The following is a 15340-nucleotide window of genomic DNA, read 5'->3' as shown; positions in this document are numbered from 1 at the left end:
GAAGTAAAAAGCTAATGTTAAGCTTTAAACAGACTACATTGTGGTGGCATGACTTGAATGTTACCACCACTAAGCGTCTTACTACACAATTACTATACAGGTTTTCTGTAGATTGATCAATCTTGTTTGTGTTTGTACAAAGTTGTAAAGTTTGAGCTAGAATAATGTTCAACTGAAGTCCGCCTGTAAAGATGGACTAGTAAGTAGATAAGTCTCTGTATTTGGCATCATGATGTTTATTGTCTGTGACAACCTCTGTTGTCTCATTTAGACACTTGTTAGCAACCGCCATTTTTAAGACACTTAAGCGCTTTATAATTAAATTGTGGGACATTTAATGATGTTTTTTATGTCATAAAACAAAACGTGTAAATATCTTGAGCCTGTGGTACCACAGACCCTATTTCAGGTATTTAACCGAAAACCAATACAAAAAAGGTCTGACTTTGAGACGAGGGAACTGGATGTGCAAAAATGCTAACCAATATCCAGGTTTTATGCCTCATCAATACACCATTCTATAGTGTCCTCTGGACAGCCACAAGCTCCTACATAAAAGATTGAAATTGATTATTTGTTTTATCTCTCATAAAATTAGCAGTTAAAAAAAAGACAGGAATACAATATAGATTTTCTCTGATTTCGTACAGAAACAAAATATTGATTTTAATGTGTCAAATCAGAGCACACTATTCCACTCAGATCTAATGGAGACAAGGCATTTGACAATATTTCCCCATTCTTTTCCTATCAGCCTTTTGAGATTTTATTGCCAAGTAATGGTCTACTCAGAGGTTACATATAACCAACGTTTTTTGTGTTCTTTATTTTTGGCTTTGTTTTTGTAATGTTTGGTCAGAATCATTCCATTCCCATGCCTCTGTCTTGGCCATACTTGTGTTTACAGTTTATCAGCTGTAGTTAGGAGGAAAAATAAGGATGGATGTGGTAAAGTTGCAGCTTTGTTGTCTTCATAAGGGTTTGTGGAACCTGGAAGAGCTGCCACAGGCTAACGGAGGAAAACAGAGCTACACAGACTCCCCAGCAATACCCCTCACCTACTACGCAGCAGCCTTTGGTTCCTCTGTGTAGACCAATACTTAATTTATAACATTTTAGATTCAGTCACATCTGTAACTTTATTAGCTCTTTATTTTCTATTTGATCATTCTTCTGTTAAATTGTATGCATTTATGATGTTCTTTTAACTAGGTCCCCTTTATGAACTTCAGTGGCTTTCCTGAAGTCAAGCTTACTGGATCAAGAATGTTGTCTGAAAAGATCAAGCTCATAGAAGATGCATCTGTGCTTACCTGCTAAGCAACCAGGCACTGAGATAAAATCCACCACCTCTAGACAATGAGCTTGCCTTCTCACCTCTAGAGGTGTGTATTTGACGGCGACCGCATCGATTTTTCGTGGATATATGTTCAACTGTGTTCAGAACGCTTTGGACAGAATGACAGGACAGACAAATAAGAAATGAATGGCTCTTAGTGAACTCATGCGTTTTGAAATAGTATTTTATCCTTATTAAGGCCTTGTTACGTGGTAATAATATTTGGCTTATGTAGGCCCCTGTGTGCAAATAGTGCAGTTTATGCATCAAATCTGTAATTCCTCTCTAAATTTGTCCAATCTAACAAACTAACTGCAAATGTTTCCCAGTTAAGCTTAAGGGAACCACGGTATGCTTTATGATAATCCAAATAATAAACGGTATATATATATTTTCAGATATTAGAGAAGTTACATCGAGGATGATACTATCCAGGCAGTAAACTGTATAGTTCTTCCACTGGTGGAAATCAACGTAGTTCTTTGCAAAGACAAAGAAATTGTCTTCCCCCAAAATAGAGATATATTTGCAAATAGCAAGTAGGTTTATTGACATTTGCCAAAGAGAAGGGAAAGGTATATTCAAACAGAAATCCTGTTTTTTTTAAAAAAAAAAAAGAAAGCTAGTATAACAGTTGCACTGCATTTTCTAGGTGTGTAAATCTTCAGGTAAAAATATCAGCACAATTCATCCTGAGTATCAAATGAAATTTCCTTGGTTTTTGAGCCCAGAGTTGGAATGAAGTGCAACAAAAGGGCACCACTCAATGCCTCTTTTAATATACAGTATTTGCACCTTATGACCCAAACCAAAATGAGCATGGTCTTTGAAGAAAATATATAATTTGTATCCAGTCTAATGAAATTATGCATTTTAACTATTATATATGCGAGAATCTACTCAATAACAATTCCACACATCAACCAAACAGCCATAATATTGTCATTTCCCCATCCCTCCACTTTTTCTATCTAGAAAATGCTTCTATAAAGTTGAAATTCCTATATTAGTTACCTAAATGACCATAATACCCTTTTGTGCTAGTACTGTCTTCTTGAATGTAATCATTTTGTACCTGTATTTTTCTAATTCAGTCTTGATTGTACTGTATGTATGCTATGATGGTATACTGTTCCTTAGGTGCATAGTTCGTTACAACCAACAGTTCTAATAACAGTTTAGCTGCTGTGCTGCGAACTCAATGGAAATGTGTGGAGGTTTTAAGTCCAAAAGGACTTGCTGTACCATGTGAGCAACCATGAGACTGATTACTGAGAGATTCTTGCATTTTAAGAGGTAGGACAATAGCTTTCCCTGGTTTGCTACTTCTTTTTCCTTTGCAGTAAAAGTGAAAGTCTGTTCAGGACAGTTTATAAAACAGGGACGCTCCTGCAATCAGATAGAACAATTGAATGCTTGAGTTTCAACTTATTTATTACTGTTCCTTTTTATAGGTTTAGCTGAATAAACACAATAAAACATACAACTGAATATGCATCCTTTTATACACAAAGGTGTATAAGATTATCTACCCTTTACTGGAATGTAGATCATGTTTTTTTTGTTTTGTTTTTTTTTGTGAAGAAGAGGTAATGCCAGATCTTTAAAGTCTCTTTCCTCTTTAGTTTGTACAACATGTGCTTAATCTTATTTATGTTATTGATAATCATCTTGACAGATATGATTTTGATTGTTACAGCCCAGTTATTAAATGCAGCCTTGCCTTACTGGAACCCCTGCTTAGTGAGGGATCCCTCAGCCACCCGCCACCCTCCATACTCGAACCCTACCAACAACTACCAATGTCATAACACTGTTTGCTGATGCAACTATTATTCCTTTTACACTTTTTGCTGAAAGAACTATTACTTCTTGAACACCTAAACCTAATTAAAATAACATCTATTATATCTGTGCATTTGTGTGAAAAGATTTTGTTGTTTATGCTTATTTGTTAAACACATTGTCAAACACAACAGTAATGAGCACCTGCAGTTGAACTGGACACTGGACATTTCTTACCACGGATACTTACACAGTGCTCTGGTGTAGTTCCATTCATTTAGTATGTTACATGTGGCTCTGATCTCATAGGCAAATAATAAGTAAAATGCAACAGAAAACGGTTTGGAAGTCAACAGAAAGATATTTTTTTCAGAAGCATCTGTTACGGCTAGGGTTACCCTTATAAAAAGAAGTATGCTTCAAGTTAATTTTATTACATAAAAAAGATAAGCAGCAAAGGGCCAGAGGCTGGAATCAAGCCTGCTGAGGACTCAGACTCTGTACATGGTGTGCACACTCTACCAGGTGAGCTACCAGGTTGCCTAATACATTTAAGTTTTACTTTGCAGTGAAACTAATCTGTGAACAATACTAGTACACTTTTAGGTCCTGTTAGTTTAGTCGTTACATAGCCTACTTCTAGCGCACATTTTAGTTCATTAAAGTACACTTTGAAGTGTATGACAACACTGACACTGGGAACATAGGGAAAAGGAAAGCACACAAACACTTTCAGGGACACAGCTGTAACATAAAATATACCCACAGTAATTTTCAAGTTGTATAGTTTTTACATATATAGTTTTTTATAGTGTATAGTTGTTTCTTGTAATAATTTTTGTACTTGAACTATTTAGGTATAATTTTTCAATACGTGAAATTTACCCTTTAACTGTACTTCAAGTAGACTTGAAGTAAACTCACATAAACAGTGGCAATGGACATTACATAAAAAAATCATATGACATACTCAGGAATAATGTCATATTAATTTTCTTTAAAAATCTAATTTCAAACAATTAGTGTATTGGTTGCCAAAATATAAGAACATAGCAATGACAAACTCTAACTGACATCCCAGTTCAAAACAAAAACCAGCAAACGCACATTAATAATACTTTCAAGTTAGAAACTTTCTGTATAAGGCAAGAATATGTTTATTCATTAATGTGTGGAACAAAGAAAGTGATATCTCTGGTTTTGTTGCATTATTTTTGATCATTTGTTTTTAAACTGCTGTAATGAATCCTTACTTCCTTTTTAGAGCGGAAGTAGTATTACAATGCTTAGCAGTGTGAACTCTACCTTATTGAAATTGATTTTTTTTTTAAAAGTTAACCATGGATAGCACAGCTTGCTATGTGAAAGGGTGCCATCACATCTGGATGAAGAGAAATTACTTTTTAAATCAAGAGTGTTTTGAACATCGTCAGAAACCATCGTCTGAAAAGTTTTTGGGCTACGAGTTAATATTAGCCATTAGGAGCCTCGCTGCCGCACATCCCATGGACCTATTACTACTGGACACAGCTCTTGAGGCAGAGCTGCATTTATTCCTATGAAAGCTGCTCAGTGGTGCATGAAGCCAAAAACGCTCCACTTCTGGCTGGGGCTCTTCCACATAGCTTCTGCATTGTGCTGCCTGTAGAGCGTGCGCACTAGAGACTTCTGCCGACCGAGACGGCTAACTTCCTGTTTAGTGCCCAGCTAACTTGAGTGAGGGTAAAATAATTCAATCATGCGGCTTTTCCAGACTTTCGAAATGTTATTTGATTGAATGGCTCCAGTCGTGACAGTGCAACGAGTCATTTCGTTGGGGTTGTGATGCTCAAAAAAATGTATCCACTGTTTTACAGCCCCTTCTTTCACAATTTACACCCCTAATTTTACGGAAAATAACTTTTTAAAGTAGTTTTCTGTCTCTTTAAATTGTATACAAAACTCTGTAAAATGATGGACAATATCTGTAAATTAACAAACCAACTGATATTTTAAGGATCATGCCAAAAATGAAAAATTACATTTATTTCTCATTTTTGTACATTAAAATTACTCTATTATTTATACAGTATTTTTCTGCTTTCTTTAATTACATATAAATTTATGTAAAATGACAATAATTATCTGTAATTAAATATGTAGCTCATTATATAAAGGTTTATGTCCATACAAACAATTTACCATTTTTCTTTATAGTTTTAAGGTAAATATTTGTTTTTTTAAGTGTATGTGTACTTTAATTATTTAATTAATTTAATTCAAAGTCTGTAATTCCACAACATGAAAATGGCAAGGAAATAACAAAAGAACTCTGTAAATTTACATGTCCTATGTAAAACAACAGGAAAAATCTGTAATTGTGAATACACATAAAATTTAATTTTTTTATGAGTTTGGATGTTTTTTTAAGCAAAAGGTCTGTTTAAATACATTTGAAAGTCTACCATAATTTCACAAATATATGCTTTTTATTTAATAGATAAAATTGTTCAATAACAGTTTAATACTGTAAAAACATTTTTAAATGTAAAATTAATGAAACATAAGATTTATGAAAATTACCAGAAAGCACTATTTGTTCTGTAGTTTTACACAGATTTGTTTTATTGATAGATATCCAATATAATCACAGATTATGTGATTATCTGTAAAAATGTCTATTAGCATTGATTAACTGTCAGAATACAGTTTACCATTACAAACCAACCCTAACTGACTAATTTTGCAAACAAACTTGTTACAAACCATCAAACTAGCAGTAAACCAGCGGCTTACGGCCATACCACTCTGAACACGCCCAATCTCGTCTGGTCTCAGAAGCTAAGCAGGGTCGGGCCTGGTTAGTACTTGGATGGGAAACCGCCTGGGAATGCCAGGTGCTGTAAGCTTGAACACGCTCTCTCTGAGATACTTCCTGCTTGAGTGAGGCTGCTGCCACAGGCTGTCCGCCAGAAGCTGTCTTAAAATTGACCTTTTAGCCACTTTTTTACGACACACTTTTTAGATCTCTGTGGTTGTTAACCTTACATTTTTACCGGATGAAGGATTTTAGCCATCGGACATCTGGATCTTAAAACATCAGAGAGAAGCTGAGTAACCGGCTTGTTTTTAGCCTGGTAGCTAACTAACTAGCCAACGGAGACTAGCAGCTAACACCACCGCTATCTCACGCTGTCTCCACCTACACTACCACCACTACAATCCAGGAAGTGACCAACTCTGCTTACCAAAGGCTGACCCACCTCAGCAGGCCCAGTGTTTGGGCCTGTGTTGGTAAGTCCCATCTCCCTGTTGGACCTCCTGTATGCATCATAACAACTCTACATCTCCGCTGTGGGCTCCCGTTGTGGAGCCCTCGCAAGTAAGTCTTGCCCAGTGCCTTCTGCCTGCTGCCTGCTTACTTCAATAAGACAACTACATTTACCCCTGTTGCGATTCCTTTTACTGGCCACAATTGTTTCTCTTTCATCAGCAACCACCATTGGTCCATATAAAGAGTTAGTGACCCAGGAAATCTCGGAGCTGGAAGGAAGAATATCCATCCTGTACCAAATCAAGGATGATGAACGCCTCCTCGACTCACTGGTCACCATAGGTCCCGCCGTCACCTCCTCAACTGCCGTTGAAATGGACTCAACTGTCCCCTGCCTGGATCTTTCTGCCGCCCAACACCCAGACCACCGTATCCAACTGGGAGTTAAGCCCAAAGCCCCGGCTAGCTCCACACCCAGCCAGAAGGAGCCGTGGACTGCGGCCCGCAGAGGTAAACACGACGGGAAGCTTCTGGCTGTGTCCAAATTCAGGGGCTGCAGCCTTCAAGGCCGCGGCCTTAGCGGTCCACGAAGGCCGCGGCCTTCGGAGAGACCTTGAAGGCCACATCCACCGTTGTTAAATGGGACGGTCTAGCCTTCGGAGTATTTCCTGGTTGCGTCACCAGGTGTTCATGCATTAAAGTCTGTTTTGGTTCAAATCTATCAAACGTGTACATTTATTTGTGTGTGTACAATGTGTCAAATCTAAATTGAATTATCAACATTACAAAATAAACATGAATCCATTGGTGAATAACAACTATGTTTACCATAGCATTACCAACTTCACGTATTTTAACTGAGAGTTAAACTTTGGAGGTTTTATAGTCTCTTGAAGTTTAACATATCTGGCGTTGGATGTTCAAATGAGTAAAAACCGAGTATAAACTCATTACTTTAATTTAAATGTCATGTCTGCGCCACTTGATGTCGCCATTTTCTCTTTCTTCCTCTTCTGTTTCGGGACTGAGCAGCGGTGCGCAAAGGATCTTGGGATATGTGAGGCTGCGAAGGATAGTAGCGGTGCGTCCTCCGAAAAGAGGGAAGGGCAGGCTGCATTTGAAGGAGCCTTTGAATTTGGACAGCCTTCAAATGCGCCCTTCGAGGGCTGCAGCCCCTGAATTTGGACACAGCCCCTTACATTTCAAACAAACTGCTACTTTGATGAACTACGAACTCTGACTTATGAACTATAAAGATAAAGACTCCTATATTTCTACATATTTTTAAACCTTTGAAGTTAAATTTTAAAACTTTTATTTATATCAATGTTTTAACCATATTTAAACATTTTTAAAACTATTTTTAAGGCTGATGTGTCTACATTAATTGTTTATCTCCAGATGTCTAAGTGTATTTTAGCCAGGGCTAATGTGTATTTATACTGTGTACAGTGTATTTATACTGTGTACTGTGTATTAATATTGTGTACTGTATATCTATGCTGTTTATTGTTATGACCCTGAGTCATTATTGTGTTTATATTTGCTGCTGATCTGTCTCTCCTCCTCAGTGTAGTTTGTGATCAGGCCCTTTCTGAGTGTGTGTGTGCGTGTGTGTGTTTCTGATTGAGAGCAGGTTGGACCTGCTGATTGGCTTGCTCAGCTTGATTGCTCACACTGGATTGGTTAGAGGGAGGAGAGGAGCACTTTTTGAACCGCCAGCTGACTGCAATCTCCCTCTCCACCAATCTTCCACTTCCAACATGGACCAGTGTCTAGTTTGACTAGTGTTTCTGTTTGTGATGTATACAAGTTGTAAGTAACTCAGATCCGGTACTTTGAAAATAGACTACCTTGTGTCAGCATAGTAGGAGGGAGAAGCCCTTTTCTTTGATAACCCGTTTTCTCCTGTTTATACTGATTTTGGAGTTGGGTAATGTGGCAGGATGAACCTTTTCATCCACTCCCCGCCCCGTCCTCTTTGCTCGATCCACATCAGGTGCGGGTCTGCGGGCTGCGCCTGATTGAGGGGCGGGGCTGGCCGCCACTATATCTGCACAGGTGCCTGCTGCTCAGTTTGCGCTTCTGTCTCTCCGGGTCTGGTGTCCAGGGCTGGTGTGGCGTGTGGTTTGGTCTGATCCGCGTGGTGGTTGGCATTCTAAGATTCGCTGGATCTTAATTGTTCGGTAAGTATAAATCCTGTTCAGCGTGGTTCACTGGGGCCGCTGTGCGTCTTTTTGGGCATTACAGCTGTTCTATGTTGTGCTTTGCAGTGCGGTTGTCTGTCGGCCGCGGCGGTGGGGGACTGGAGTTGTCCGCGCTGGGCGGTTTGCTTTCTCCAGGTAGGCTGGCTCACCTAAGGTTCGGCGGCGTTGATTCAGCCTGCCGCTAATGTAACTTTTCTCTGGTCTCTCAGCAGTAACTTTATGCGCGGCTTGCTGCGCTTCCTCTTCTGTCGGGAAAGCTGTACCTGTTCTGTGGTAGGTGGTCTGTAGTTCAGATTACTTTCAGTAATGATTCGTAATTTTAATTGGCGATTTTGTGTGTAATTTGCAGGCACGCTGTGCGCTGCGGGACTCCAGGTCCTGTGTTCAGTGCTCCGGCGCACCGGGTGACACTGCCGCTGTCTCGTCTGCCGCTAGTCCGGTTCGGTGACAGTCGTTAACTGACTCACTGCAACCATGCGCTGCTAATTGTTGGTCCGCTGTTCCCACTGCTGGGGCTTGGTGGCTTTATGTGTGGAGTTGGTACATGTTGAATTATGTTTGCATGAATTAATGATTGCTTGTTTTCCTAGGTTTATTTCTAATTGATTTGCTTTGCTTGTGTTTTGTTTACTTTTGTGTTTAAGTGTTTTTGTTCATTTAAGTTGATTGCATGTTTTGTATATTTTGGATTGTGGTTGCATGCCTTAACGATTGCTTTTTCTAGGTTTATTATTTCTAATTGGATCGCTGTGTTTTGTTCCTTTTTGTGTTTTTGTTTTAAGTTGATTGCATGATTTGTTTTCTTAACATCCTCATTTAGCTGAGAGCTTAGAGATGTAGTGTATAGTTGGAAATAGTATACCACAACTAAGTAGTTGTCACTGGGGGTGCAGTAGTTTTATGGTCCCTTTTTTTTAAACAACTTGATTGTGAAATATTCTTTTTATATTGAAATCACATCTGTTGTCGGGGTGTATGTTCGAACCTGTGTCCTTTTTTCTAATCTCAGTTCCTGGGGGCGAAACTCCCCCAGGTGGCGTTGTCGAGCAACAAAAAATACACCAATTGGTGGTTTGTTGAAACTAGCATGACCATAAGTCCCAAATCATCCAGTTCGCCGACTCATGTTCCCCTCTCTCTTGCCACAGTAAGATTTTGTCTTGTTTATATTTTTGATTTGCGGCAGGAATTTAGGGTTAACAGATTATTTTGTTTGTTGTGTTGGTCTTGTTCTCCTTCTGAAGAAAAAATAATGCTACTTTTAAACATAACTCCTCTGACACTGGCTTTCTTGGGAGTGAACAGAAGGGGAGGCACACATCCTGTTATGCTCTGTGTTTATTCCTGCTGTGTTTTCTACTCTGCTGTGTGGTGTTTCTGCTGTGTTTTTCTGCTGTGTTTCTACACTATTTCAACTGTATGCTGTGTATTTCTGCACTGTGTATTTCGGCTGTGTTTCTTGACTGTGCTGTGTATTTCGACTGTATGCTGTGTAATTCTGTGTATTGATTGTGCTGTGTGTTTGTGCTGTGTGTTTGTGCTGTGTTTCTGCTGTGTGTTGTGATTCTGCTGTGTATTTCGACTGTGCTGTGTATTTCTACACTGTATTTCGACTGTATGCTGTGTAATTCGGTTGATTGACTGTGCTGTGTGTTTCTGCTGTGTGTGTTTCTACACTGTATTTCAGCTGTGTACTGTGTATTTCTGCTGTGTATTTCGACAGTGTGCTGTGTATTTCGACAGTGTGCTGTGTATTTCTACACTGTATTTCGGCTGTGGTTGTGCTGTGTATTTCGGCTGTGGTTGTGCTGTGTATTTCGGCTGTGTGCGTGCTGTGTATTTCGGCGTGCTCTTTATTTCTACAGTGTACTGTGTATTGTGCATTTCTGCTGTCTATGTTGACAGCGTGCTGTATTTCGACTGTGTATTTCTGCTGTGGTGTTCTGTGTATTGACTGTGTGCTGTGTTTCTGGAGTGTTTCTGCTGTGTATTTCAACTGTGTGCTTGTGTATTTTGACTGTATTTCTACACTGTATTTCTGCTGTGTATTTCGACTGTATTTCTGCTGTGTATTTCGACACTATTTCTGCTGTGTATTTCGACTATGTGCTGTGTAATTCTGTGTATTTCGGCTGTGTGTTGTGTTTCTACACTGTTTCGGCTGTGTATTTCTGCTGTGGTCTGTGTATTGACTGTGTGCTGTGTAATTCTGCTGTGTATTTTGACTGTCTGCTGTGTATTTCGACTGTGCTGTGTATTTCTGCTGTGTATTTCGACTGTCTGCTGTGTATTTCTGCTGTGTATTTTGACTGTCTGCTGTGTATTTCTGCTGTGTATTTTGACTGTCTGCTGTGTATTTCTGCTGTGTATTTTGACTGTATGCTGTGTATTTCTGCTGTGTATTTCAACCGTGTGGTTCGGCTGTGTATTTTTACACTGTATTTCGGCTGTGTATTTCTGCTGTGTATTTCGACTGTGTGCTGTGTATTTCTGCTGTGTATTTCGACTGTGTGCTGTGTATTTCTGCTGTGTATTTCTACACTGTATTTCGGCTGTGTGCTGTATTTCGACTGTGCAGTGTAATTCTATGTATTTCTGCTGTGTGCTCTTTATTTCTACTGTGTATTTATAGTGTTTGTGCTGTGCGTTTCTACTGTGTATGTTTCTGTTGTGCATTTCTACTGTGTATATTTCTGTTGTGCATGTTTCTGCTGTGCGTTTCTGCTGTGTGTGTATTTCGGCTGCGTGTGTGTGTGTGTTTCGGCTGTGTGCTCTTTATTTCTACTGTGTATTTATAGTGTTTGTGCTGTGTTTCTCAACTGTGTATGTTTCTGTTGTGCATTTCTGCTGTGTATTTCGACTGTGCTGTGTGTTTCTACACTATTTCTGCTGTGTATTTCGATTGTGTGCTGTGTGTTTCTGGAGTGTTTCGACTGCTGTGTAATTCTGTGTATTTTGACTGCTGTGCATTTCTACACTGTATTTCGGCTGTGTGCTCTTTATTTCTACTGTGTATTTATAGTGTTTGTGCTGTGTGTTTCAACTGTGTTTCTGTTGTGCATTTCTGCTGTTTGTGTATTTCGACTGTGCTGTGTGTTTCTACACTGTATTTCGACTGTGCTGTGTGTTTCTGGAGTGTTTCGACTGTGCTGTGTTTCTGCTGTGTTTCTGGAGTGTTTTGACTGCGTGCTGTGTTTCTGCTGTGTATTTCTACACTGTATTTCGACTGCTGTGTATTTCGACTGTCTACTGTGTATTTCTGTGCGTGCGCTTCTGCTGTGTGTGTGTGTGCGCTTCTGCTGTGTGTGTGTGTGTGTGCGCTTCTGCTGTGTGTGTGTGCGTGTGTGCGCGCTTCTGCTGTGTGCGTGTGTGCGCGCTTCTGCTGTGCGCGTGTTTCTGCTGTGTGCGTGTGTGCGCGTGTTTCTGCTGTGTGCGTGTGTTTCTGCTGTGTGTGTGCGCGCGTGTTTCGGCTGTGTTTCTGGTGTGTGCTGTGTATTTCTGTATATTTCGGGTGTGTGCTGTGTATTTCTACACTATTTCGGCTGTGTGCTGTGTATTTCTGCTGTGTGCTCTATATTTCTGCTGTGTATGTACACTGTGTGCTGTGTATTTCTGCTGTGTGCTCTATATTTCTACAGTGTACTGTGTGTGCATGTACACTGTGTATTTATATTGTGTGTCTGTGCTGTGTATTTCAACTGTATGTTTCTGTTGTGCATTTCTGCTGTGTATTTCGGCTGTGTGCTGTGTAATTCTGCTGTGTGCTCTTTATTTCTACAGTGTACTGTGCATGTGTGCTGTGTATTTCAACTGTGTATGTTTCTGCTGTGTGCTTGCGCTGTGTATTTCTGCTGTGTAGCTCCTCTCGGTAGTAAAGCATGAGGCCCGAGATCATTTTATAAAACAGGGTTTATTCAGTCATCGAGCGACCCAGACAGACCCGTGAGAACTGAAGCGAAAGAAAATAAACAATCACGTAAATGAATATGCTGATGCAGAGCTTGTAGCTTAATGTAATTACACAATACACCAATAAACCACACCTCGTAGGCTGCACACTACCAAAGGGGCTGAATCTTGTCTTTTCTTCTTTGTTTACATTTAACGTTGTAACTCTTTATATTACTTTACTCTAATGTGTGTGTGGAGATAACCTGCTGTGTGGTTTCTCCCTTGCCATGCTCTGCCAGGTGGTGTCTCATTAAAAGGGTACCGTGTAGAAACAAACAATGAGCCCGCTTCACTGAAAAGGTAGGTAGGAACCAAAAATAAATAAGAATGTATTAACTGACGTGGGCAGTTACACTCCCACCAAATCACAAGTGATTTCTTAGAACGACTTATGGGAGACATATACTGTATATGAACGTCACTTTAAATATTATCATGTAACAAATCGATAAGGCCAGCTAATACACTGAGTGAGAATGGTACACTGTGGTCTTTAGTCTGCTTCCAACAGTGTGACCGTCTTCTGAATGGGCCTCTCCAGGTAGACTGGTTTGGAGGTGCGTCTTCCCATTTTATCCAGCGTTGGATCACTGAGTAACAACTTGAGTGTTCTCACTCTTCCATCCTTCCCAAAATGAACTTGCATGACCTTTGCCAACTTCCACTTGTTCCGTGGTATCCCATCCTCCTTCAGAAGAACAATGTCATTGACCTGTGCATTTCTGCGGTCCTTGGTCCACTTTTGTCTCTTTTGGAGATTTAGGAGATACTCCTTCTTCCAACATGACCAGAAGGTGTTGGCCAGGAGTTGAACTCTACGCCATCTCTTCCGGAGGTAAAGGTCTTCCCTGACGAACTTCCCAGGGGGAGGTGATATGATTGTGGACTTCATGGTCAGAATGTGGTTTGGTGTCAATGGCTCTGGACTGGATGAATCATTCAGGGTGTCCGTAGTCAGTGGTCTGCTATTCACTACTGCCATGACCTCGTACAAGAATGTTCGTAGAGAGGAGGAGTCAAGCTGTTTGGCAGACTGTTCTAGGATAGACATCAAAACACTTCTGATGGTGCGGATCTGTCTTTCCCAGACTCTGCCCATGTGGCTTGAGCTTGGGGTATTAAAGATGAACTCACATCCCCTCTCCTTGAGTTCCTCTTGATCCATCTCTCTCAATGCTTCCGCAAACTCTCGCCTTGCACCAACGAAGTTTGTCTCCTGATTGCATCTTATCTGCCGCACTGCTCCACAAATGGCAATGAATGCATCAGAGGTCAAGTCATCGAGCATTTCAATGTGCATTGCTCTGGAGCACATGCAGGTGAGTAACGGTCCGTATCTCTAACTCTTTTCTTCCTTCCTTGATGTAAAATGGACCGAAACAATCCAAACCACAGAAAGTGAATGGTGGTGTAGCTTCTGTTCGGTCTACAGGAAGATCTGACATCCTTTGTTGTTCCATACCTCTTCTGTATTTCCTGCACTTAGTGCACTTGTAAATGTGGGATGAGACCAGGTTGCTGCATCCGAGGATCCATATGCCGTTGGCACGGAGCTCATTCGTGGTCATTCCCCGGCCTTGATGGTGTACTCTTTCGTGATAGTGCTTGACCAGTAATGATGAGATGTGACTGTCTCTTGGAAGAACCGCTGGATGCTTTACATGTGCATGTAAGGCAGCGTGAGTCAAGCGGCCTCCAACTCTGATGATACCTTGGTCATCCAGGAATGGATTTAATTTATGCAGCTTGGACTTCGGTTGTGTCTCCTTGTGATGCTGAAGACACTGAATTTCTTGAGACAGGTTTGTTTCTTGAACCATTTTTATTATGGTTATCTGTGCAGCTCTCCTTTCCTCTAAACTGGTGGCTTCAGGCCTCTGACTTCTCGAACAAGGCGCTTTAATCTGGCAATGGCTTTCACCAATCAGAGAACTTGTGTAGGCGAGGTCACTGTTGGCTCGCCTACACACCTCCTTTGCCTGTGTGTCATGAACTTGGGCCTTCTTGAGCTCTGGGTCACTACTTGGGATCTCTCCACCTTGACATCTTCAGTTGGTAACTCTTTCTGCCAAAGCAGGTCTGGGCCTGTGAACCAGTTAGATGTTGACAGCTGGTCAGCTGAGAGGCCTCTTGAGGCGTGATCTGCTGGGTTTTCCGCCGAAGTCACGTACCTCCATTGCGCAGACTCTGTGCTTTGTTTGATACGTTCCACGCGATTAGCTACAAACACATGGAATCTTCTGGCTTCGTTACTGATGTAGCCCAGAACAATCTTTGAATCTGTCCAGAAGACTTCATGCATGCATTCCACTTCAAGTTCTCCTTTGAGCATGTCACTGACTGCTACTACAGCCGCCGACAGCTCTAGCCTCGGTATGGTGGTCACCTTAGTGGGAGCAACTCTTGACCTCCCCATGACTAGAGTACAGTGCACTTCTCCCGATGTACTGATCACTCTGCGATACGAACACTCTCCATATCCTGACACACTGGCGTCGGAGAAATGATGCAACTCATAGTGCAGAACCTTGAAGTTTGGTGGAACGTAGCACCTCTGGATCTTCACCCCAGCCAGGTTTTTCAGGTCTAGGAGCCATGATTCCCACAGAGGTCGCAGGTCGTCAGGTAAGGTGTCATCCCAACTTAGCTTGTCGCGACACATCTGCTGGACAATCCTTTTCCCGACCAGAATGAACGGTGCCACAAATCCGAGCGGGTCAAATATTGAGGCAACCATGGACAAGACTCCTCTTCGGGTGAGTGGGTTCTCTTTGATGACTACTCGGAACTGGAACTCATCTGAGG

The 15340-nt window shown here is 41.0% G+C and overlaps 1 non-coding gene across 1 annotated transcript; it reads left to right on the top strand.

Moving 5' to 3' along the window:
• The first annotated feature begins 5893 nt into the window (after positions 1-5893).
• LOC141007771 (5S ribosomal RNA) lies at positions 5894-6012 on the top strand. Its single transcript, XR_012180031.1, has one exon. It is a non-coding gene; the product is annotated as a 5S ribosomal RNA (ribosomal RNA).
• The last annotated feature ends 9328 nt before the right edge of the window (positions 6013-15340 follow it).

This window comes from Pagrus major, chromosome 13, assembly GCF_040436345.1.
Source record: "Pagrus major chromosome 13, Pma_NU_1.0".
Taxonomy (NCBI): domain Eukaryota; kingdom Metazoa; phylum Chordata; class Actinopteri; order Spariformes; family Sparidae; genus Pagrus; species Pagrus major.
Note: the sequence above shows the minus strand (reverse complement) of the source record. Positions and strands in the feature narration are given on the sequence as shown.